This window comes from Periplaneta americana, chromosome 11, assembly GCF_040183065.1.
Source record: "Periplaneta americana isolate PAMFEO1 chromosome 11, P.americana_PAMFEO1_priV1, whole genome shotgun sequence".
Taxonomy (NCBI): domain Eukaryota; kingdom Metazoa; phylum Arthropoda; class Insecta; order Blattodea; family Blattidae; genus Periplaneta; species Periplaneta americana.
The window spans coordinates 483550-510344 of NC_091127.1; the positions used below are offsets into that span (position 1 = coordinate 483550).

Genomic DNA, 26795 nt, shown 5'->3' on the forward strand with positions numbered 1-26795 from the left:
CGTAATTCTGAAATTGAAAATAGACATCTCTTCTTCGAGACGCATTTGGGGTCTTCAGTTTGTTTTATTATGTTTTCCTTTCTATAGAATAAAATGTCTTCCACTTCTCGCCATCTCAGTAATTGCCGCTTCTTGCCATACGTGAAACAACAGCTCCACTGTTCTTCACTTTCAAAACTTTCCCTGGCCACAATTCCTCTTCATAAGTAACTACCACAAAATTATGTGTCCTTAGCATTAATTTAACATATTTCGTCTTCTTTTCCACATCTGACTCACTGTCTGTAAATATGGAGAGAACACTGGAAACATCATAATCTGTATCCAATTCAATTTCATCGCTTACAGGGACGGTTGTTTTCTTTCTACCCTGGAGTTTTGCTTTTACTGGACCATCATTAATGCTAGTACCATTGATGCTGGAACAGCCTGCTTCTTTGTTTACTGGACCATAATGTTAAATGGTGTTTTAGAATATACTGAGATACCGTATTTGCAGAAGTAAATAATCACATTGATCACATTTTATTAAAACAAATGTCTCAAAATGAAATACAGCTATGGTCCACGAACAATTGTGGTACATAGTTGAGGACTGACTTCTAGCCATGAGGTTAAACATTTTTCACGTAGAGTCCTTAACCATTGCTATAGTCGCGACGCTCTTATTCCCGGCGTGACTCCTCCTCTTTGCTTACGTCTTAGGAAGTGAAGGCTCTATAAACTCTAGGTAGGCAGTATCGTTCGCTATTTTTGTTCTTTCGTTGCCGAGCTACCGGACGAGGGATCTAACTGCCACACCGTTAAACATTATCATGTCGTAGCTCCTATGATATTAAATCAAACGCACTGTAATTCAGCAAATAATTGAGCGGCAAATAACGTCCTCGTGTGCTTTCTGCGAACGCCAACGAAAGAGCCAAAATGGCGGGCGATTACATTAAGTATTTATCGAGCCTTAGGAAATGCATAACGTAATCATTAGCGAATCACAAGACGCACTCGTTTAAATGTAGCCGACCTGTAACGTGATTGGCTGCCGGAAATAAGAGCGACGGGACTATAGTCTAATTATTACGTGAAAATAAACAGTATATAGTCAGGTTTAATTGTACAAACAATCATATATCTATAACTTAGAGAGAGCTTAATAAAACAGATAATCACAAACTGAATGATTTCGCGTCTTCACGCATTCAATAGAACGATGCACATTGGCCTTGGTAAGCATCCATATCATTGCCACGTGTAATGGTAGATGGAAGCACACTATGGGGAACGTAATTCCATCACAGTGGCGCTTCAAATGACAAACACCGAACTCTTGGGGGACTAAGTAATACATAATGCGTTTTGGACCATAGTTATGGGAAATGACTGTACTAAAAGTGATCCACACTGTAATATTAGCAAGAGGAAGACAAATTGATCATAAAGTAGTGTAAATGAAGGTTGTCTGCGTATTTCTCAAGTTCAGTTGAACATGCTGACATGTGTGTTGCCTGTGCAGGTTGCACCCACATATCAACTGGTGCAGCACTTGCAGCCGTGCCTGGCGACACTACCGAAGGAAGCCACTTGGTTTATTTTCTACTTGCTTTAATGCCAAATCAGCACCAACTACAACCAATAAGACAACTCAATTAGCTTGACAATACTACATAATTCTGGGTCACTTAATAAGGTCTCCCTCTGTGAGGAATGTCTGTTGACCTATTTCTATGAAATAATTCTGCAATATAACACTCAAAGCTATTTTTTGCTAAACTGATTTATATTGGTAATGGACATGGCTTCTGTGTTATAGAGGATGAAAACTTGGCTAATAATAATGTTAAAAATGTCGACTGATTTCATACTAGTTGCGAATTTTTACAAGTTTATTTAATTTTTGGCATTTGCGTGTAAACTCTTCCTAGAGTTTAAAATAACTCGCATGCAAAATAGGTACAAGGAAGGTGTTTATAACAAAATACTTTATTTTTATCATAGTTTATATTTTAGTGAGGGAATGTGAATGACTTTTCGGGATTGCTATTCAGAAAATATCAATGTTACTCCGTAACATATCGTAAGAAATTGCAGTATCTGTGTAAATTTCAGTTGTTACGTTTCTGTTCTCGAGCTGACACACAATATGGTGCAATGGGAACTGAATGCATGCAGCACGGACAGGCGATTATTTCTGCGGTAGATTAATATTTTCTATAACTGAAAAAATTGATGGAATGAAGATTAATGTTGTGTATGAAAATAAAATTGTTTACATTACATTACTCATAACAAATAAACAATAATTATGAAATTCATTTCAAATCCTATTACCCATAGAAGTTAGTTTCGTCAGTCTTGAGTGAGATTAGAGACGACTTCTAAGCTTCATCGTAACAAGACTGCTTTCTGATAATTAACCTGAGAAAAAAAGCGATGTCAGACAGTCCCTCTCTAGAAACGCGGGAGAAGCAACTGGTTTAAAGTACATGGAAATGCTGAAATATAACTTGTCTAAATACGTTCTTAACAAATTATAATATCTCATTATTATTAGTCAAGTTTATCATTATTTTAGAGAGTTATGATGCTGAGGAAGATAATTATAGTCTATACATATTTTGCGATGATGGCAGGGTACAGTAATCCTTGTGAATTGTAATGCCTACAGCCATACACGAATTCAGTACCAGTAGGTCAGATGTAATTTACACCATAAAAATATTTTAACTACCAGCGTGAGATTAACTAAATTTCTTTAAGCTTCAGAATATGAATTCATTGTTACTTACAGGCATTATTGTCTGCCTGTCGCCCTTCATTGTTGATAATAATGGCCACCATGGTAAAATTACATTATTATTATGATTATTATTATTATTATTATTATTATTATTATTATTATTATTATTATTATTATTATTATTACTTTGAAGAATGCAAGTAATGATGACATTCATTCAGATTCTCCATGTTCGAAGAGAAACACACGTGTTTTGGATTCATTTGAAAAGATTACAGTATTCACATATTTTTATTTCACATTATGAAAGTTTCTTACGTGAACTGCCACCATAATTTTTACGGGTATCGTGTTGCACAACGTCTTCGTTACTGGTTGATGGAGATTGTATCCTGCCATGTTGTTGAGTGCAGTCCTCTGAAAAGTTATGGATTTTCATGTGCTTGATGTCTGACAATTTTTGTAATACAATGTATCTTGCTACTTTATAATCTTGAAATCGGAATAACTATTATTCTGTTTGGAAAATTACATTTATAAGGTTTTGATACCATAAAGTCATAATAGAACATGAATGTCAGGCTATTGAGGGTCTGTTTCTTTTTGTGAGATGTTAGATAGCTTTTCTAAAATTCTACCTAATGTCGTTTTGTGTAAATCTTTTCATATTTTATAATTCACCATGTTGGATTGCATTATGTTGGAATACCTCATTTTTCAAACCAATCAACATATCCAATTCAATAAATCATGCTTTAACACATTTTCCCCATGTATAATCATGGAATTTCACCATTTCGACTTGTTAGAGATGCATTGTTGGGTATTATTGTAAAAACATGGAGTATACTTCATAGCAAATATGCTAAGTTATTACCGATACTGAATGTTCTCTCTTGTTACGATCATCGTACATGCAACTATACATATTTTATATGCTTTGGATATTCTGCTAGGAATAGTTAACGTTTTTCCTAATGCATTTTTCCTAATTTAGGTTTTTCCTAAAATAAAATTTGAAAAGCATAAGTTTCTAAACCATTCTTCCTAAATCGCTCTTACTAACAATCATTTTCAAATGTGATGATGAATTCAAACAGATAAATTAACAACTTTTAATCAACTTATGGAATGTCTTGTCTATAGAAACGTAAGAAGGTTTGTACCTTTCTTTTTTTTTAAGAAAGTGCCAACACAACTCTGTTAAATATACCTTAAAGAACACGCAATAAAAAATTTCAGATTCTTAGCATAAAACTTGTGGAACTGTTAGCAATGTGGCCGCAGAAAAAATACAGGAAAATGAGTTTAACAGTTTGCATGCATTTTCAACGCAATGCGCGCAACCTTGTAACAGATGGTTAATTAATGACGCAACCACTGTACGGTTCAGAGTGTAAAGTAGGCATTATGCTTCTGCAGAAAACGAAAAATGCGATTTTTGACCAAAACTTGCCAAATTTTCATCCATCTTCTCCCTTGAGGAAATTGGTTTAGAAACTTTGAATATTTATTTAATGTTTAGGAAATTATTCATTAGGAAAAACGCTTTAGAAAATTAGAATTTTAGATATTTTAAAGTTAAAGATTCGGAAAAATGTCTTAGGGAAAACGCTTTAGGAAAAACTTTCAAGAATGTCTGCTACATCCTTTATGAACGATCTCATATACAAGATGAAATAATATCGTAACTATTTATACAATGTCACAATAAATTATGTGTCTTGCTTATATGAATTCTGTATTTAAAATTCAGAGAGAAAATGGTAGAAAAGATACATATTATTCTATTTCCATAAATAATTAAAATGAATATTTAATAATACATTTGGCACAAGCAGAAAAACTTAATATTTTCTGGCATAAATTAGTCACGACAAGTGTTTATTGCATGGAAATATCATGGTCTTCCTGAAATATAGTGAATAAGAGGTCCAGATAGAAACTGGGATTACATCCAGAAATTTTTATAAGTCGTTTAATAATAATTCAAATTCAAAGTCTAAAGTGGGGATGATTTATCGCTCTCATTATGGCATTGCAGTTGACATTAATTATGGTTACATTTGTGTGTCACTATATTTATATCTACCCAACATTGCAAACAGTTCATTCCTTATACATGAATTTTCTACCCTGTACTCTATTCATCATACACACTTATTCTAGTATATTACTCTCATATACATTGACATAATATATCCTAATTTTACTATAAATTTGTACCTTTAATTTGAATATGTAGCTATATTTGTATAGTGGAACTTTGGGTGTGGCCCAGTTCAGTGTTTGTTGGCATAGCATGGTACGCACTTGAGATTGAAAAGGCTTCCTCGATTGTTAATAGTGTGTGTTGTAAATTTCGTAACGATTCATTGAAGGACTTCATGAGCTTCGGATATCAGTGAATGGAAAATAACGGGAATGGAAATCAATATTAAAACAAGAATTACTGCAGAATTGTCAGGTAATTGTGCATGAAGAGTACTTTCACTGAAGTTAATGTTATATTATTATCATGTTATGTTTTGTCTTGGAGAGAAAAGAACTCTTGGTTTTATTTTTAAGTAAAATAATATTAAAGGATAATTTCTAAGAGAATCATACTTGAAATGTTGTTGTAATGTGTGGATTGGTCTTCTGGTTTTGAAGAACTTTGATTTTAGTTTCATATCGAGACTAGTATCCGGAATTCTATTTACTAAAAGTAAATAGATATAGTTATAAACGAGCAAGCAAGCACTGGCGCTGTGTTTGAAAGCAGTAGCCCTGATCATATGTAACAGACTGATCAAGACAACAACTTTCATCAACTGCCATCTAGCGACCGCTAAAAAAGTCACGTTATAACCCTGTTGGAATTTCATAGAGTAATAGCTTGCAGGATTATATCCATCTAGCGGTCGTTGCCAAAAATACATTTTCGACAGTGGAGATAGTAGTGGCTGTTCTCTTTTATATGTTGCCATTTTCCAAACATGACCAGGTGTGTGAGTCTGCTCGCAGTTCAGTGAAATGGTCTGAGCCGTTAACAGGCTCGTTCTCTTTGTTGGATTTCAGTGTGTTGTGACCAAAGCCTCAAAACGGTTCTAACCTACGTCACATCCGCTCAGGTACTATACTATTAACTTCTAGTACATAAAATCCGGGTTCTACGGCAATCAAATGGTGTTAAGTGACATAATGAAGTCGTATGTTTGAAGCATACCAGTAATTTCATAGACCCCATATTACATGATACGCCACACTACCCTATATTGTATATATAACAATACCAATTTTATATATGTGTACACACATACTTACAGAACACTTGTGATTGTCATTTTGAATAATCAGTGTTGATTTCCTCACTGTATTCTGATTATTAAATTTGCCATATATTATAGTTATAATCCATCTGCAGGAAGTGTACTGGCACAAGCATGATTCCTATGTAGTTCTTTCTTTTAATATTTTATCTTCAGAATTTATGTGGATTAGGTCCTATGGTACACATATATTAACATGTAAGAGATTCAGATATTGTATGGTGTGTGACCTCATTTCTTTAATTTTGCATTGTAATTGACAATGAATCTGAAGTGATCAGGATTATGCTTTCTAAGTTGACCAACTGAAGTTCTACTACAGGGCTCCTACGCGCACACTGACCACTGCGCGGGGTCTTGTTTTGGCAGCTGGGCATGTCGCAGCCAACCACACTCGTACGTTATCCCCACTACTTAAAACTTATAAAATCGTACCGTATAGGAGATGCTGGAAATGTCGTCCTCCCTCGGCTAAACAGGTGTTGTATCGGGAAACATATTGTGATCGACACGATTAAGTTCGGCCACTGTAATGTTTCTGAGTTCATTTGTTCACCGGTATACAGTATACGATATTTAACCTCACAATAATTAAAATGCTCGATTTAAGAACAATGAAGAAAGACAAAGTATGTTCTACTCGTAAAAAACCGAACCTATTATTCGTCTTGCGCTAACAGCACACCAAACTCTAACTTTCCTACCATGAAGAGGGATTTCTTGTGCACAATGTGAATTTTCAGAACACCAATAGCGAGTGTTTTGGTTGTTCACATGGAATCACGCCTCGTCTGTAAAGAACACGAGCTGTGGAACGATTAAACTTTGAGTCGCCGATGAAAAAACCACACACACTTTGTCTACTCTTGTTCTTAAATCGAGCATTTCAATTATTGTGAGCTTAAATATCGTATATACCGGTAGAACAAATGAAATGAGAAACATTACAGTGGTCGAACTTAATCGTGTCGATCAGAATGTGTTTCCTGATACAACACCTGTTTAACCGAGGGAGGACGACATTTCCAGCATCTTCTGTAAGGTACGATTTTTATACAAGCGGGGTTAACGTACGAGTGCGGCCCAGGCGCCGAGAAGCAAAACGCCACGCCTGCGATCAGTACATGTGATAGAAGTGCTGTATATAGCAATATTTAATGTTAGATTTTTATACGAATACTAGTACATACAGATAGGGTGAGTTTGTAGATATTTTAACATGGCATGAGATGTGTATATTGGAACAGTGCAAGAACTCTTCGTTTTCCCATTGTTTTATATAGCCTACTGCTGTCACATTTTTTGAATAGCTGGTTGTTATCCAAGCTTAGATGTTGGGCAGTAAACTCATCAGACATCCTGCAATTCAGTAGCGCTCAGTAATTTTACTGGCCGGAAGCCCAGCGTAACACCCGTAACGTTATGTACAGAGAAGTTGCAATTAGGGAGCTGCATTTTTTTGCCCGAATTGCCTGAGAAACAGTCGCGAATTTTGTTACGAGTGAAGGAAAAAAAAATCATATTAAAAATCGGTACTTAAAATTTTTATCATATAAATATTGTTTCCGAAAAAAATGTCATGATACGGCATTTGAACAAGCCCAAAGCGAATGAAAGACTTTCGCTATATCAAAGGCCGATTACCAATCCGTCTACGAATGGGCTCGCGGTGTCGTTCTCATTCTCAAAGCAACAAACATGCAGGGTTGCCAATGTCAGCGGTTTCCCGCTAAATCTGGTGGTTTTGGATTCCTCATTGCGATGAAAGAAAGAAATATGGAAGTTTCAGACAAAATGACTTTAAAATTCAGTGCTTTTGTCCTCGATTTCATGGAATGACCCTGAATACGAACAAACTCCGATCAATAATTTTGAATAGTATATTAGTGTTTTAAGTGCTACTGAGGAATATTCTTGGTTTCCGGCATTGTATTTATGTATTTATTTTTTGTATTTTATATGCAGAGAGGGAAAATACGTCTTACGTCCAGTTAAAATGTCTGGAAAGCTCACCCACATAAAATGGTAAGTTGTCCAGAAGCATATTGTTGATACTGTAATATACAGTAACTCATTTATGATATTATTCAATTTATATATCATACAAGAAAAAGAAAGGAAGAAAACGAAGTTTTGGGCCTGGACAAATACAATGAATTTTGCATGATATTGTTCATATAATTAATAAGAACGTGAATTTGACCATTGTACACGATGGTGTGTTTTTTAATAAGCTAGATCTCTCGTAGTATAACTTACAAGTGTGTAGAACTGATACCTACACAATACATTTTTATCAGCTTTAAACGAAATCCACCGAATATAGCCAATAAATATGTTGTAGTTAAAGATGTTTATTGCGAAAGCACCAGCTTATCTATATTATAATTACTATTGTTATCGTGTTGAGTTCGTGAAAGCGAGACCACCAGAATTTCGAATTCTGATAGGCCGTGGTCCAAGTTGTATGGAAATGAAGGCACAGAGCTTTGCTGTCAATGACATTTTACATCATCTACTCTCTTTTTCCCAGTTTGCATGAAATTTTCTACTCCTAAACTTACGAGATACTTGGGAAATATAAAATGTAAACTATACAATTTTTCAGGACTATTATGAGTTCTGAATCCGTCCCTGAGCTGAGTGTAAATACAGTATTTGACGTTTTATTAAATTAAATAGTTCCACAAAGTTCAATAAATGGAGTCCTGGGTTTATCCTATGCGCCACAAATGGGGACCACTGCTTTTAAAATGTCCTCATTATGTTTCTTCAGAAATGAAAATTGTTAGAATTGCAATACAGAATTATCTATGCAACTATTAAGAGTGGAGGGTTATCTTTTATATCGAGACAAGTTTATTAGTATGTTATTCCACTCTCAATCTATTGATGTGTGAGTAATTAATTACAAATTGAAAAATAAAAGTTAACATTGATTCCCAAGCTGTACTTGGACTCTCTAAATTCCTGTTCATCAGGCACGTTTTCTTGAAACCTTTGCATGCACATTCTCTGCTTCTGTACGTACTGAATATTATGTTCTGTTCTGCATAATCGAAACTTGATTATGTCTTCTTAGTTGTAAGTAGTTCAGAGAAACGGCAAAAATATAATGAACTGCCGGTACTCTGAAGAAAATGTAACAGCAGAAAATACATACCATAACTCATTTTTGCTTCAAGTGGCAGAAAAAACTTAACACTTTAAATCACAGTCTACTATATACAGTCGCGAAGCTCAATATGTAATAAAAATGCAAACATGGGTAGTTGCCCACCACTAGGATCGCTACTATCGCCTCATCATCGCAGATCTCTCTCCTAGCAGACGACAAAATACAGTATGTTACACTTTCGTTGTCCTGTTCTTTTGGAAAAATTAACACCTTCCTTCCATTATTGAAATACTAAATGCATAAAGTTAATTTATTATTTTAATGAAGTATATTAAATTCCACCATAAACTCGAAGATACCTGCAAGAAATAAGTAATATAATTTTTGTTTGTGCAAAACGAACTGAAATTTACTATAATAGCTTCACTCATTCAAGATTATAGCGATAATTAACTATGAAACCAATAAATATTAATTTGCATTTCCCTTTACAACAATAATAATGGAAATATGAATTAATGGAGTAACTTACGCGTACCGGTACTTGTAGTGTAGGCTTACGTAGTTAACAAAGTGGGATGAGGTTAAGCAATAATAATCACACCAGAATTGGAAATAAAACGTGTTCAATAAATTTTATTGTAACAGACTTTTTCTACGTCTCTAGTAAAGCAACAAATAAAAATAACAACAAAATTAACAGCTATAATTAAAAACACATCCTTTGAAAAAAATAGGCCTGAGCAATAATAATCCCACCAGAATTGAAAATAAAACGTGATCAATAAATTTCATTAAAACAAACTTAATTTTTCTACGTCTTTAGTAACATAACACATAAAAATAATAACGAAATTAATAGCTACAATTAAAAATATATCCTCTGAAAAAAAAAGTAGACCTAACCTTTATTTCTCTGGAAATTTAGCAGCCTAAGTGACAGAACTTTAACCGGTATCTAATGTCCTTTCGGTTAGACTGAAACATTTCATTGTGAAATTTAAGGATATAATGTATTCTAACAGTCACAAAGAACTTCAAAATTAAGAGTTTTGTTTCTGCACAGCATTCTTGTGGAAACCCAGGAACCTTTCTGAATATTTCGGAAATCGGACAAAGGATAACTCTGGCTTCTTTCTCTTATTGTTGCTAAAATTTATAGCACTACAAACGTCTCCTCCTTGTCCCATATTATTATTCCAAATATTATATTTTAGCCATTAACATTTTCATTACAACCAATAACGAACATTTCACAAGCATCAATATTAAATACGCAACGAGCTAGCACTCGATAGAAATACGACACAGTCCAAAGTCGACCATGGACAGTCTATTGTTTCTAGTTGCTAACCGCTTGGAGCGCTTTATCACGAGATTTGCAAAAAAACACCTCAAGCTTCGCGACTGTATATAGTAGGCTGTGTTTAAATGGTATTGATGCAAGTCTTGTATAATAGACATAAAGCTGTATTACATTGTGTATGAAATGTTGCATATTGAAATTTTCCAACGTATAGCTATACGTTTAATTTGGAATGTTGTTTAAAATAACAATATGAAGACAATCATTTACATAAGGGTCCGTACACCGGTTATCCAATATTGCTTACAGTTTGATATTATTTGAGTTGAAAAATTAAATAATGTATATTTGAACTGGTCTCTTTCGTGAACAAATAATTACATCGATATACTTTTCTTCTGAAATTATGAATTGCACTGACATCAATTACTGAATTCAAAATGTAGCCTATATCAATATAGACTTAAGTCAGTTGAAAATGTTTCATAATAATCGAAAGCATGTTTTGCTTCTAATTGATGATCTAAAATGAATATATAGGTATAAAATGAGATTATAGTTATTGGAACATATGTACGTGTTTACTCGTATGAATATAGAATGTCCGAAAAGTCCCACACCATAGGAATATTCACAGTGTGTCCTATACAGTACGTGATCCACATGAAGCCGTATGCTGTTTAAAATAGGAATCACGAAGTCACGTGATAATCGATCTTACGGCGCAGATGCTCTTGGCGTTGTAGACCCAAGGTTTAACGTAGCCACAGAAAGCAAAGTCCGGCGAGCGTGGAATCCATTCGACGGGATCTCTGCGACGATTCAACGTGAAAAGTTATCGTTCCTAATCTGCAGATTTGACACAGTTGCTGACAAACTTGTTATATGTCGATATGAATGGATACGGAGATGAGCACGTGTAAACACATACAGCCATGACCCGTAACTATGGTCCACGATACAACCATTCAAAGAACATTGTAGAAGTAACATAGACCGTTCGTAGATAGCTGCAAAGGCTTGACTTCAAACTACAGTACAGCAAAAATATAGATAAACGAGGTACTACGTTGTGGTGTATAAAACTTGAATGGACCACAGTTGTGTTCCAGGACCATAGTTACGGGAAATGACGGTATTATGATTTGTCCTAATGTGGGGGACTTTTCGGACACCTTATACAAATTTTCAAATACATATAAAAGACAGTTGTGGATGATATTATGGGACCTGTGTATATATGGATTTAATAATATAAATTAAGATTTGTAAATTAAAAACTATGAAGTATTACATGTGAATTAAATAGCATGGGTAAGAAAGATGGACGAAACCGAGCTATACTGTTAATTTGACTTTGTAGCCTGTATATACATGCACAGATGCATATCCTGTGTTGGTGGATGCAGTATTTTCTCATTAAATATAATTTTCATATAATTATTTAACCAGTTTTTTACAATAAACTATTTTAATACATTGGACTACTTTTATAAATTTGAAGTAATTTATTGATGGACATAGAATTTGCAGTGTGGATCATTGCCTCCGTAGGTCATTTGTCAACTGTTGTTAAGTCCCATTAGATTTTCTCTCACTCTATTTACGATACATTATCTGTCGCAGTTTTGTTTCGTCTGAAAGTTGGCCTATAGCAATTATATCACTTTATTTATAATCTCGTAGCTAAGAGCTGGAACTCTTCACATATGGGTAAATGGTTAATGGATAAATGCATACGAATATTGAATTCTAGTCCATACAACATAGGCAAAAAAATCTTTACTGGAGATGTTTATTATTATTATTATTATTATTATTATTATTATTATTATTATTATTATTATTATTATCTGGCATGCTTTGCCTACGGGAAACCTCAAAATTTGAGAAAGCAAAAGTAAAATAAAAATAGGTTTATCAATATTTAATCTATTGAGCGGATCATTAACAAATTCTTTGTCTATAAACAATGAAGATTTGATGAAAAATGTAGCGAGGTAATGAGGTAGGTATATCTTGAAGGATTGGTAGGTACTGCGCATGCCTTACTGTATATCAGTGACGGGGGGGGGGACAAACTAATAATAATGATTTGAGGGAGGTGGGATATGATGTAAGGACTGGATTAATCTTGCTCAGGATAGGGACCGATGGCGGATTTATGTGAGGGCGGCAATGAATCTGCGGGTTCTCTAAAAGCCATTTATAAGTAAATAATAATGATGATGAGAAAAAATAATAATAATAAATTATTTTGTTCCCGGCCCCCATTAAGGAAGGACATGAGTGAAACTTTGGTCCTTTATCGAGAAAAGAACACATTTTCGATTTTCCCAGAAAGAATAACCATTGATCTTTCGTTTATATATTAGTCAATATTTCACAATTACAAAAAGGTTCTCGTGACAGAAAATCGATATTTTAAAGTCATTTTCAATACTTTTATTTTGCTGCATTTATTCACATTCAAATGTTGCACTATAGACTACAGCAAATATCACACTAAGCAATTCAAATTTTACTGCAGATTCTGAAAAGTGTGGTTAACAAAGCTACAGAGGCTTTTTGTATGAAGAAAATATTGTAAACAGTAAAAAAACAAACTGTATTATTCGGGCACTAAAGAAAATCTATTTCTAACTGACTTACACGCACTTACACAATCAAAATTCAAATTGTGGCTCGGCTGATAAATTATATGGATGTCAAAGACGCTGTACAATTTTATTTCAGGCCTATAACTTATATTTTATAGGTAAATACATTTTTGAAAAAGTCAAAAGTTAAAAAAAAAAATGATAATTAAAAAAGTAATAAATTTATACTAATGAAGCTTGGAGACATTAACACTAATAACAAGAAGTTGGTGCATAGAAAAGAAGTGAGTCTCTAGCTTAAAAATGTAGAAAATAGACATTTCATCCATTTCATTGATCTTTGCCCCCCCCCCCCAAGGGCCGAGGTCTCCTAGTTGAGAGGTTTTACATACAGTATTAGGCCAGTGAAGTGAGGAAAAGGGGGCCTCATAATAAAAAGGGTTGAGTTACATTACATGAGGTACCTTAGCTCAGCCGTGGCGAAAATGTGATCGTGCGCCAAGCCACTGTGTAACTTGCAACGTGCATAGCACCTATGGGGGGAGGCGGACACCCGAAGGGGAGGTGAAGCAACTGTCTGACTTATTAACGGATTTTCCTTATGTCAAGCATTTAAATATAATTTTAGTATAAAGTTACAAACTAATGTTTAGTATGTGTAACGAAGAAAGAAATGAACAATAAATGAACAATATCACAACCTAAAATTAACTGTCTTCAGAATGTCTCTGTGACAGAGTTTCGAAATCAGGAATTATGTCACTTACTGCCAGTCGTAGTTGATCACGAAGGTATTTGTCTGTCAGTCGTGATCTAAATTTGGTTTTTACTATTTTCATTGTTGAAAGTAATTTTTCACAAACGTAAGTTGTAGCGAACATGGCTTCAACAGAGCAAGCGAAAGAACGAAGCTTCGGATATTTATTTTTTGGCAAAGATTTGAAAGTTCAACATTTGTCAAGTCCTTACATCTAGCTTTCATTTGACATCACATTGTAAATCTGTGAGTTTAAATTGAAGAGCTAACCGCATTATTCGTACATCTGCTGAAAAAGGGTCGACGTACAGAGATGGTGATGATGATGATGATGATGATGATGATGATGATGATGATGATAATACTTAACCTTTTAATGTTTCATGAGTAACATGTAGTATAATGCCGTTTTATGTTATACATCCGTTTTCCTCGCAATATACATTTGATATTCTCATCACATTGACAGCAAAGAAAAAAAAAATGCGTCCTCCCATCCTACTTGAAACTTCCGTTTTTGTAGAGGTACATGGTTTCGAGAGAGACATTGCGACAATACGCCACTCGCAGGTCAGAGACAAATGGAACGGAGTTTGACTCCAGTGAGTGAGAGGGTGGGGGTTGGGGGAGGTAGGAAGCAAGAGAAATGTACAGCTATCATTGCAAGCCACAATGTGCTCGTGAGTCACATTTTCGCCACGGCTGCCTTAGCCAATCACACTATGTGATCAATATTAATGCAGTTTGTTGCGAGTGCCGATCTTACTTAATTCCAGCGCCAGTTAGAGATGTTTTGTCCAGGACCATGAAGTCCGACGTTCACTATGCTGTCTTGTTTATCCCGCCTTGTTAGAAAAATGTTCGCTGTCCTCAACTCAACTCCCAGTCCTTCATGTTTTAAAGCCTAAGGATTTTAGCAGAGATATTACGATTAGTCAACTTTCATAGGAAAATAAGACGAAATTCATGATGTCTCTGTTGTCTGTCTCATGTTCGAACATTCCAAGACACTAACGTCTACATTCATAAACAATATTGAAGTTATTCGACGTAAAGGGTGCGGCAAAACATCCTCCTTAATTTAGAGTTTAAATAAAAAACAGATGGATCAAAATAAGGAAACTGTCTTCATATGAATGGTGTCCAAACAGTGGGAAATTTAGGTTTACATGCGTTGCCATAGCGATATCAAATGACATGCGCAAAACAACAAGAATTGAATAGGACAATGAATACACGGAATAGACATTCAATTAGTGCAAATTGTAATCTGTAACGAATTCCAACTATGCCGTGGACGGGTGAAGAACGTTCTTACGCTGTGGTATCGTTTCTGGTAAGTGGTAATTCCGTTGTCGCTACTCAGATGTTTCCCGGACGCTTAATTTCTTCACGTGGCGACGTCCCCTGGCCAGCACGATCACCAGATCTTGCACCCTGCGATTTTTTTCTATGGGGGCAACTTAAGGCTGAGGTGTTCAAACATCGGCCGAGGACTTTGCCAGACCTAAGACATGCAATACAGGAAAAAATTGGTCTTATTCCTCACGAAATGCTAGTTAGAGTGATGCAGAATTTCCGAAGTCGCATTCAACAATGCATTGATAGTGAAGGACACCACTTGAGAGAAACGTTATTCAAAAAATGAAAAATTCCCACTGTTAAGATACCATTCATATTAATAAAGTTTCCCATTTTGATACATTTGTTTTTTATTTAAACTTTAAATTAGGGAAGATGATATGCCGCACCCTTTATATCGGTAACAGTTCTTACTACAGGAGTAGTTAAGGTTTGAATACTGCACACTTTTCGAAGTAAATGCCATTTCCTGAGTTTCTCGGCTCTTGACGCAAAGAAAGAAAGAATTATGAGTTATTAAGAAAGGGAGTATAACTTTGAAGACGCTATCAAATTGAGAGTGAATATTATACCAAGCTCAAACTCGCATGTTCGAAATATAAAATTTGAAGAAATGTCTAGTTCAAGGTGAAAACTGACAGACAGTAGCTGTGAATGTGATTAGGTACACAGCAGTGAAGATTATATTTAATCACAATTATGAAAGAGAACTATCTTTCGCCGATATGCACCAGTGTTTACGTCTCTTGATAATTTCTATCCAAATTAATTGGGATAGCACATTTCTTGATGCACAAAGTTTATGGCGGCAACAATTGGTTGTGATCTTTTTTCTCCTATCGCAAGGATAATTTTGTGTTTGTCAAGTTGCATGACTTTTTTAAATTTCCCATGAAATTTAAAGTTCTTTCAATATGTCTATACCCAAAATCATAAAATGCTTTTGAAGTATCCAGAAATGTGATATTTGCCTTTACTTTTCTTGCCATTTTGAAAGACTGCATTGATAATAATTTTAGAATTAGGCCTAATCATACAATCATATCTCAATACAAATGACATATTTGTGTAAAGAGAATATAGAAACACGAATATAATTACGTGGAGGACCATAGTCATTTTTTAACTTGCATTACATAAAAATGTAACGTAACTTATGTAAAATCAAGAATATTTTCTCATATTGATTATTTCATTAAATTTTTATTCAGGTTTGTTTTCTATTTTCAAAATCTACGTACAATCATAAACATTTATTTCACGTCAAAAATGAATAATTATTTATAGGCCACTTTTAATTTAATTTCAGTCTTGTTGAATTTTATTATCAGCAGGGTGGCCGGTTATTAACTTGTAAGTTATAAGCATTTTGATTTCATTATATCTGTTAATTTAATATTTGTATTGAATGCGTATTCTCTTCACGTTGAGAGATGTTTTCAGTAATTTAACGATATCCCTTCAAAACAAAACAAAATTTCTTCGCCAATTATTTGTACCATATTGTGGAATATAATATTGATTATAGATTATGATATTAAATATAATGATAATGTGTTGTGGGACCAGAAAAATAGAATTTTGAGGATACAAATATAGTTCGTAGATCTATTGGGACCAAATCTGTTATAATCATCGTTGAAAATGTATTGGTCTAAATATTTCACTCATACAGTCATTCAGCAATAATGTGTAAAAATCCGTTGAACGTCCGCCAATCCGAGAGAGAGAGAATTCAAAACGCCTGCAAGTTACCGGCTGGCGTGGAGGACGTTTCTCTGTGAAATCAGTGGCAGCCAGCAACAGCCTGCTGCTGACGGATCTGCGGAGAAGCGCGAAGTCTTGTCACCTTAAGTGATTATAAATAATTTGTTGTTTATTTATGAATTATCTTCCTGCGGTTGTTTGAATAACTTCTTTATATTACATCCTTTTTTTATCACATTGTTACTCAATGTGGATCAAATACTGATTTTTGTATAAGCTAGGTCAGCTGTAGTTCTTAAGCCGACATCGTGCCAAAGAAATCGCATTATTAGAGCCAATGGAATGTTTAACATCTAAATACCTTTACTATAATGATTTAACAGTAAGTTACACAACTTCCGACACTGCCATTTGAACTTTTGTATGACGACAAAATATTGAACTAGTTTATTAAATGTTTAGGTCTGATGGTGTATGACGTCAGAGGGATACGAACAAACTAAAAGCATGCAAGTTCGGCGAAGATCAAGACGCATCGAAAAAATGGTCCGCTCGTGTTACTGCACATTAGGGCGTATCGAAGTGAAATGAGCTGAAAAAGTTGTCGTTTCACCTAATAATCAAGCACAAAAATCAGAGCTGTAGATTAAATTTTCACTGGGGCGCAGTGGCTTCGAAGTTTTATACAAATTATTATTAAAAACTGAATTAAATTATATTTTGTATTATTATAAAAATTAACTTAAAATACATATACGACCGAGTAGATATTTTCAAACTGGCAATACAGTATAAAGTCCTTCTGTGCGAGTGAGGGGTATGGGAGGGTGAAACACTTGTCGACCCTTTGTCTCGTTTTCTGCTTTCAGTTCGTCGGTTGCCTTTAGGCCGTTGCTTGTAGTGGACTGTGCGTGTGATTCTTCATTGCGAAGGAAGTGAAGAGCCTGCTGTACGTATAAAGTGGTGCGATGCAAATATGCTTCGATCCATAACAGGAAAGGCAGTAAATAATCGTAATGAAGTCAAGAATGTATTGAAAGCAGGGAAGAGAAAAAAGGCCAATGAAACTAAAACTGGACGATATGAGACAACATTCGGAATTCACTTGGAAATATCCACTGGAATCTACACCAAGGCTGAAATGTACCTAGCAGATGAGAATTCCTCTGCTAATAATCAAAATTGAAGAAGATATTTCTGTCGGAAAGTGGCAGCGATTGCATGTGCAGTCTTAGAAGATCTAGAGCTGGTCCTTAAAGATTAGGAAAGCAAATTCATAGACAAAAGTGAAATTGAACGAGAAGTGAAGAAAATTCGCATTGCTGTGCATAAACAGGAAATTGAGAAAAAAATTTCCAGAGCATTTATTTGGATGGTAAGCAAGACAAAACATTGTTCTTTTCAAAAAGTTACAGAAAAACCAAAATCGGAAAGCACCATATCCTAGTGGAAGAATCAGGTAGTAAATATATTTGTTACCCTTCACTTTATGAGTCACCTACTGCAAAGAAACATTTTTTTTCATAAATTCTTGAAACGTTGAAAATACAAGATGAACCTTTCACATATATTTGCAGTGAGATATAAAGGTTCATAGGTTCGCATCGGTTCAAGAAGACGCGTAATATCACATGTCGAAAATCGCATTGGAAAGACCTCTGCAATGGCCTCTTACAGTTCATAAAACTTTGAACCATGATCTATTTTAACCTTTACTTCAAAAGCAGAATTCAATCGTCTCTCATAATCTGTACTAAATGCAGCTTGGGTGACTGCAATTTATGCTTCACACCATATACCATATTTGTTACGATCACCTGTGTGCTATACGCCAACACGATACTGAACCATCATCCCAAGTCATTTTCGTCTTACGTCCTGATTATTTGTTATTTGGCAATTCTTTATTTTGTTGAAGTCTGATGGAAGTATTTTAGAAGGCTATTTTAGTTCTGGATAACGCTCAAGATATACTGCAACTATCTTCTGAAAATATATTGTTCGTATATTCTCCATAAATAAACATTCATCGCTTGAAAACATGTTGTACCGTATTTCAGTAACAAACAGTCAAATCCTACGAAACAATTATTTTGTTGCCATAAAAACATCATAAAATTCCTCATATTTGTGTAAAAATTTACCTTTTCAACTATATTTTCCATACAATAGCTAAAAATGTACACGTGATCTTGAAATTGTTTTTGTTTTTTTAATGATCTGAATGCAAAGCTATGGTACCGGTGCTTCATGCTTAAACCAAGATGAAGAGTGCAACAGATTCATGGAATGAAATAAAGAGTGTCCCATTAAAAAACATGTCGTTGCTACGAATTTCTGTATAATCGTCAATTATTCCAACGGTAGGCTTTGGTGGACCATTTGATGTAACTACATTTAGGTACGGTACACTAAAATATGCTGGTAATAGGATTGTCCGAAAGATTGTGGAAAGCAACACTGTATTGTATTGAGTGACTTTTATTGCATAATAATAATTGCGATATGACGTCAGATTTCAGAACGAGGAACTCACCGTGATTGTAAACGCGTCCATGTTTAGCAAAGGAACTTGAGCATAATGTTTGAGACTTCATTTGTTAATTGTCCATTAAGGTTGACTTAATAAATAAATGGCATTACAAGCGTTGAACGACTATTGATATTACAATAAGCATATTTAATGGGAATATTTGAAAAGTAGTATAAATATGTGTCCCGCAAAATTCACTGGCGTGACGTCTGGAATCCCCACACTATCCTAACCAAAGAGTTTAACAGCAGATTGTTGTCAGCAGTGAATGAGTGCTGATGTGTTGCTAAATCTGGCGACTTTGAACTCTTTCTTGGCGACAATTTGTTTTAACTTCTCTGTTGCTTAAATAAGGATTTAACGCTTATCACCCCCTAGCCAAAAAAAATAAAACTTTCTGTATTGATAATAAGGAACCTAGCTACTTTTGAACTACTGTTTGGCGACTTTCTGTACACTTCTGTTGGCAACATTGGCCAGAATTAAAGATGTCTATCAGCGTGCTTCTTGCTTTAATCTCAATGGCAGATCATTCATGATGTAACAAACTTTTTATAAATATATTTTACGAAATGAAGTGTTACTGCTGGTCTCTCCGTTCCATTACTGTTTCTTCGATTCGTAGTAATCATTTTGTATAATTCTTTGTTCCTGCTTCTAGTTACAATATTACAAACTGAGGTTACTATTACAAACATTTTAGAACAGGCCTAATTCAATTCAGTCAATCAACTACGGTCTATTTTTTTTCGACTCAACTCATGACTTCCTTCTGTCAAAATATTGAAGAAAATAAATGATATAAATAATGAAGTGCAATCATATATCGCTTTTCCTGTTGTTCTGTGCTAGTTGTTAATTGTTGTGTTTTGACACTGTCTGTTTTTTTACACCGATATTTATACACAATCTACTGCAATAACGAATCTGTGTAGCTCAGCGGTTTAGTAAGCAGGGACATTGCAGTTCATTAAAGGATATTAAAGCTACGTTACACTTTATTCTGCATTATAAAGTGCAAGTGTTTATTTTTAATTTTGCTGTATTCTGTCAATGATTATCTCTTTCTCGACATATTTATTCTACATATATTGCGAAAGCTGGTATAAACAAGTGAATGATTGAATTCAAAAAGCAGCTACATATCTTCAGGAAAAAACTGCATACATCATATTCTTTGATTTCAAAAAAATGCGAAAACGTTTCGAATAAAAAAAACATACAAAATTATAAGAAAAATAAGTGAAAATAGTCCGTTTTAGGGTAAATAGGTGAAAATAGGCAGTAAACCTCGTAATAGTGCACTACAGGACAATAGAAAAGTGCTTCAGAAACTTCCATTCACCATGAAACGGTGACATGAGAGGTTTGTTCAGAACTAATACGCAACTTCTTTCGACGCATGCGCCAGTTGTGTACGGTGTCAGAACTAGTTGTGGATTTTACGTTGTTGGAACGATTCTTGAACTGTTCTGTAAAGCCTTCGGAGTTTCTTCTCATATTAAAATGATATTCATCTTCTGAACTTAATTCATCATAAAATATATCACTATCACATCCCAAATCACCCATGATCGACAGTTTTTTTATTTTAACCTGCCTAGTCTCGAAGCATTTTAACCATAACTTCAGATTAAACCATCTGCGCATGCGTCAATGGTTCAGAATTCCCAGTTCTGCTCTTAATCGAGAACCAATTTCACTCGTTCCGAACGCGTTCTGAAGCACATTCTAGTCTTGTTGGAACACACATTGGACTACTGCGCATGAGCAGAATCGATTCTGAACCGTGCTGGAACAAACCTATTATATAATTTTCGATTATAACCCGAGGAATAAAATAGGCATTTGCCCCAGAGTCCGCATTCTAGACTTCACGCTTCCGATCATAGAAGGAAAGTTGGGAAACGAAGTCTTGACAGTTATTCCAGTAAGCAAGGTGGTCCATCCACTTCGCTTACTTCATTGACTTCCTTTTCCCGATCTTCCGACTGACTTTCACGTTCTGATCTGAAAACTCAACGCGTGCATGTCTTCCTAAATATTGCATGTTAGTTTAATTGCTCGCCATCACAATAATGTATAAATCTTTTGTTTAGCTACAAACTTTTTATGTCTACATTACTCGCACTATATTCGAAAACGTTCTGTCCTTGTGACGTAAGCAACTAAGAGCTTGTGAGTTGTTAATTTGAATGTCCACGTCGGTAGACATAGTGTGTTATCATTGAAACACAGACTTCGGTGTGTATTGGGTTTTACGAATTTACTTAGCTTTCATGTTGGGACTGCAATAAGAAATATGTTGGATTTAACATTTTTATTAAATTCAATCAGTATGATATTTTTAAGGGATGATATTTCTTGTACTCTAAATAAACATGTTTACATAGGCTTGCCCACGTGGCTAGATTTCATTTTCAGAACAGATTTGATTGATTTGGCTGCTGTTGTTTCGTCTAGTTCTGAACGCCGATGGTCAAAGCTCCACGCTATAGTCGTTAACATTCGTCTCAGTTGTAACAGCTCATTTCATTTAAAGGATTCAGTTATTCTTGTGTTCGGTTTGTGTAGTTTGTCTCGTCTCGTTAAGCAATTGAGGCTTTAATTTGTATAAGTTGAAAATGAATTTAATTTAACGTTTTTCTAATTGTTCCAAATTAAATGTCACGTAGGCCTATAAGCTAATTATTTTAGCGTTTTGTAAGTCGATCAGAATAAAAGTAACTTACAGTGTTCAATGGAGCGCTGTTGTAGCATCGATTTGACGGATGAAAGTCGTTATTATAACTCACTACATGTTAATTTATGATTTATTTTTAAATATTCTATCATATATTTCATTTAAATGTTATGTTACTATTTATAAAGTAATTATTTATATTTACGCAGCACACGGTATGTTGTATGGATAATTTATTAGACCTATAATGAAATATCATCAATGCATTTACATTAATATCACTATTACTCGACCGAGGCCAGTGCAGCCCGGAGCGCCATTTGTACTGCGTCATCGCGATAGTCCACATTACGCCTAGGTCGAGTAATACGTACAAAAATTAATTATTTCCATTTCATTATTTTCAGTAATTTTAATGCAAAATTTTCTTGGTTTATTCCAATAGCCTACATCTTCAAGTATATAATTGTTTGAAGTGTTGGTACATTCAGAAGTTGCAAAGCCCTCTAAATTGTCCCTCCTTCTAAGGGTGATTTATTACTATAGGCCCACTTGAAACTAAATATTGGTGCCGGGAATGGCTTTTGTGATCATCTAGCCATTACTTCTTAATGTGCCGGTATACAGTAATACTGTGTTTTGTTCTCCTGAGTATACAAAAAGAAAATCGCGAAAGTGTATCTTATTATTGAACAAACAAGCTGTTGACATTCTGCAGCAGTGAACGAATCTTCTTTCATTGGTAAGTCTTCTCCGAGGTGAGAGAAATGGCTGACAGGCTCGGAGTTCGTACCCTCGAGATTCTTTCATTGTCGCGAAGTCGCTCTTCCGGATTTCAGATTCTTCTGTCTCACAACATCCCTTCATTATATTGTAATTTAATTTATCCCAAATTATGGACATCGATTGAGGACATTTAAAATACACTGAATGGTAAACCGTAATATAGCTCTTGTTATATCCAGCTGTTTATTACTGGGAAGGTGATGAAATGGTCTTTCTTAGAAATGAATGTAGAATGGAGGCCAATCTGCTGAGGGTTATCTTAGTGCTGCTTGAGCATTTGTGTGCTGACCTTTTCTTGCTCACTTCATGTGAAAACCACTGAATGGTCCAAACAGAGTACCAATATAGGAAGCTGTTCATAACCAGAAATATTTCTCATCTATAGTTCATTGCTGTTGGAAATGAATTGAGAAATGGTAAAATTTAATTACTTATTGCAGTGGTACAAACTATCTTTCTAGCTTAGCAAAAGTTTTCATTACGTCCTCACATTCTAGCTTAGCAGAAATTTCCCTGTTCTCTCTTTTTTAATTTCTTCAGACTATGCTGAGGGCTTGAAAACCACAGCTGCAATACAGTATTTTTGTGCATAAATTACTTTTAAAGTATCTAGCTAATAGACATGATATCCCACGATTTATTTATATTTCCTCTGTGATTTGAATGAAATAAAATGTGGCTAAAATATAACATAGAAGTCAAAATACATGTCAGTGCCGCATATAGTAATATTTAATTTAAAAACATGACGAGAAAATTTATAATAAAAGCTAGGTGACATCTTTCATTGCTTAATAATAAAACGTGTACTAAATTTATGAATTTATGTTTAATTGTTCGAAATTTCATTTGCAAAACTTACATTTTCTATAAATGATTAGTTTCTGTAATTCCTAAACTGTGTTAGCTCATAAAACTGTAGATATTAACTTTATAACAATAAATATTTTTCTATTTTATGGTATAGTTGCAAAAATATTGTTACTGAAGTTAATTAGTTTACTAATTGAAAGAAATAATGTTTCAGATAAATATTTATTTCAAATTAAACTTAGCAATTTAAATATTGTGTTGTTTTTTAACATACACTACTTACGAGATTATTTTGTATGAGAGGAATTATTTTCAAGTGTAAGTACATAACTGAACATTAGCAAACATAAATAACACACTTCTTAAATGTTATCAACATAATACCAAGTTCGAATTAATTTTATGCAGCAAAGACACAGAGATATTCTCTCTAATTGTAAATATAATAGCAACAAAGAATTATTTATTCTTATTTTAAAGCCATAAAAATCAGTTTTCATATGTTTTCATTTCTATATGAATTAAATAAAATACGAAATACTTGACCAGGCTATATGATGAGAAATGTATGTGTTTGTGATCATGTTTCATTGCCTAGAGCATATGAAAAATAAATTATATTCTTAATGAGAACCATATTCAATTAATATTGGATGGTGCCAAAACAGATCTGATAGCTGTGCACAATTACTGGCGTGCCAACATATTGCATTCAAGTTAAACAGCTAATTTGAATCGCAGAGTGGTTTGTAGAATATCGCAATGAAATCTCGTTGGCTGTACTGCCTTCATGAAGAGATGCTTCTAGATTTGGTTAAATAGTAAAAAAGAGAAATGAAATCTTATGGGATCAACTATTTTAGTCACATAATGAGTAATAATAAATCTTCATTGTGCTTGTGATTTAAAATTTGTAACAATTGTGTTTGAATTAAAAGTCCTTGTGGAATATTAAATAAAGAGAAAAAGTAAGTGAAGTGGACATCTTAGTAGTGGAGCACGTAACAATGTCCACGCATTACAACTGTGTATCTTACTGAAATGTTCATATCTTGTTTGTATATGAAAATGCTGCCAATTTTTAAAATTACTACTAAGTTTGTTAATGTCATAATGAATGATACATATTTAATTCTCCGGTAATGAGAGTATTGTGGACGGACTTGTAAGTAAATATCGATATGCAAACTCTACACGATGAATTAATATATCATTGTCTCAGTGAGATGCAGAACTACAATATATTATATTTGTTAGCTTATCGATAAAAGTAAATAGTAAGTAGCTTCTTCAGTTAACATTAAGTAAGTAAACAATTTACAAAGTTACTATTTTGCACAGCATTAGAAGGCAGACGTGGACAATGCAGATGGAACAAAATTTATTTATTTTTTCAGTGATATTGTATGACAATAGTAATGTTCAAAATACCGTCAGATATTCCAATTTAAGTGCCAATATGTATAATAATTTTTCGAAAAAATAAATTTCATCACGATGGTGTCTTTTAAAAGACAGTCCTTGTACATAACCGAGTTTTATGAAGATTTCCCTCGATTATATATTCCCTTCGGAGTTAATTAAGCCATTTGTTAGAGTTCAGGCAGGACAATGTTAATTAATTATTATGGAACCAATAACAACATTTTCATAATTTCAATGCTTGAGAAGTTAACGGTGACATAGCAAGAGTTGTGGAAGTCTTAAACCAGTTCAATAAAATTTCATTTTACATTAGGAACTTCAGCACGGCAATATTAGCAAGAAGGTCATGTTTCCTAAGTTCTTTTTAGCATATCAAATATATGATTCGGAAGCTTATAGGCTAAGGAAAAAGATGCTATTTTTTAACTGTAGAACCTTCTAGATAACCAATATGCGTAGTCATCATTGCAAAATGTTAATTCTGAGAGCCACATGAATCTGAAAATAACCTGAGAGAAGTGGAGATGCTGAGTTTTGTGGTTAGTCTGTAATACATTCAGCCCATTATTTTGAACTGCAATGTTTTAGATTCATCGTTGTATCATTTTCTGTCCTGTGAGAGTTTTATAAAGAATCATAGCCCATCAAAATCTGCAAATGGAAAACTTTGGCACTTCTTGAGCTTTGACATTTGAAACTTAAATACGTTATTCAATGACATAGTTATTGGCAGAGTGGCCTGTTTTCAGTAGAATCGGGCTTATGTTTCCAATGCATTTACTTCCTGGTATCTTGGTATCTTGTTCATAGTTGAATCAGTTTTGCCACAATAAATGCATTTAACTAAATCGAAAATTTCTACTTTGTATAAGTGCTATGCAAGATATTTGTAATGCAAGTGTTGCTTCTACTTCTTTTGGGAGGAAACGGTATCCTTCCACAATTCTTCTCCTCTGAAGCATTTTCATCCTTGAAGGTAATGTAGTAGTAAAAGTAAACTGTGAAACTAAAATAAAATTTTTGAAGAGGGGTTTGAACTTTTTCTATGCCTAAAATATTTTAAAGGAGTCTTCGTGTGAAAGATACTCGTGATCATTTCCAATAGCTGTTGATTAAGATATTTGCAGTAGCCCCACAGCTAAGATACGAAAATAAGAAGAAAAGAGATTCAATTGACGAAATCAGTTCACACTTAGTCATCGTTTCCGTGTGATTTACGAAGACGTTTCCAGCAGTTTTTATTGGGAAATGGCAATTGGCAACATTTACATATATTAGTTTAATTTGTATGCATTTTACAGAAAATGTGTTCAGAACTTATTCTTAAGACATACGTAACGTTGGGAGCCACATGGTGACTGTGAACTGTATCTTCCGTTAGGATAGATGAACGAGTTGCTTGGAATGTCTAGTTGTAGCCGTCAGTGGATTTCACTCCTAATGCACACCTTTGCTAAAGTCACTAACTTGTTATAACTTGTTAATATGTGTTATTATAAGATATTATTTTATATTATATATTTATATATTCATATTTGTTAACACTGTTTATATATACATACACCTTGAGCCATTTATTATGAAAACTATCTGTAGATATGTATAGTTGAGGCATGCTATATGGCTGTGAAAGTAAATAATAAAGTATCTTAAAGTTCTA

At 34.2% G+C, this 26795-nt stretch overlaps 1 long non-coding RNA gene across 1 annotated transcript in view; it reads left to right on the forward strand.

Moving 5' to 3' along the window:
- LOC138708696 (uncharacterized) overlaps window positions 1-26795 on the forward strand; it is a 67355-nt gene extending 40560 nt beyond the window's left edge. Inside the window, exon 4 of the long non-coding RNA XR_011334751.1 lies at window positions 1511-26795. This is a non-coding gene — a long non-coding RNA (uncharacterized lncRNA). The remainder of the gene's footprint in view (window positions 1-1510) is intronic.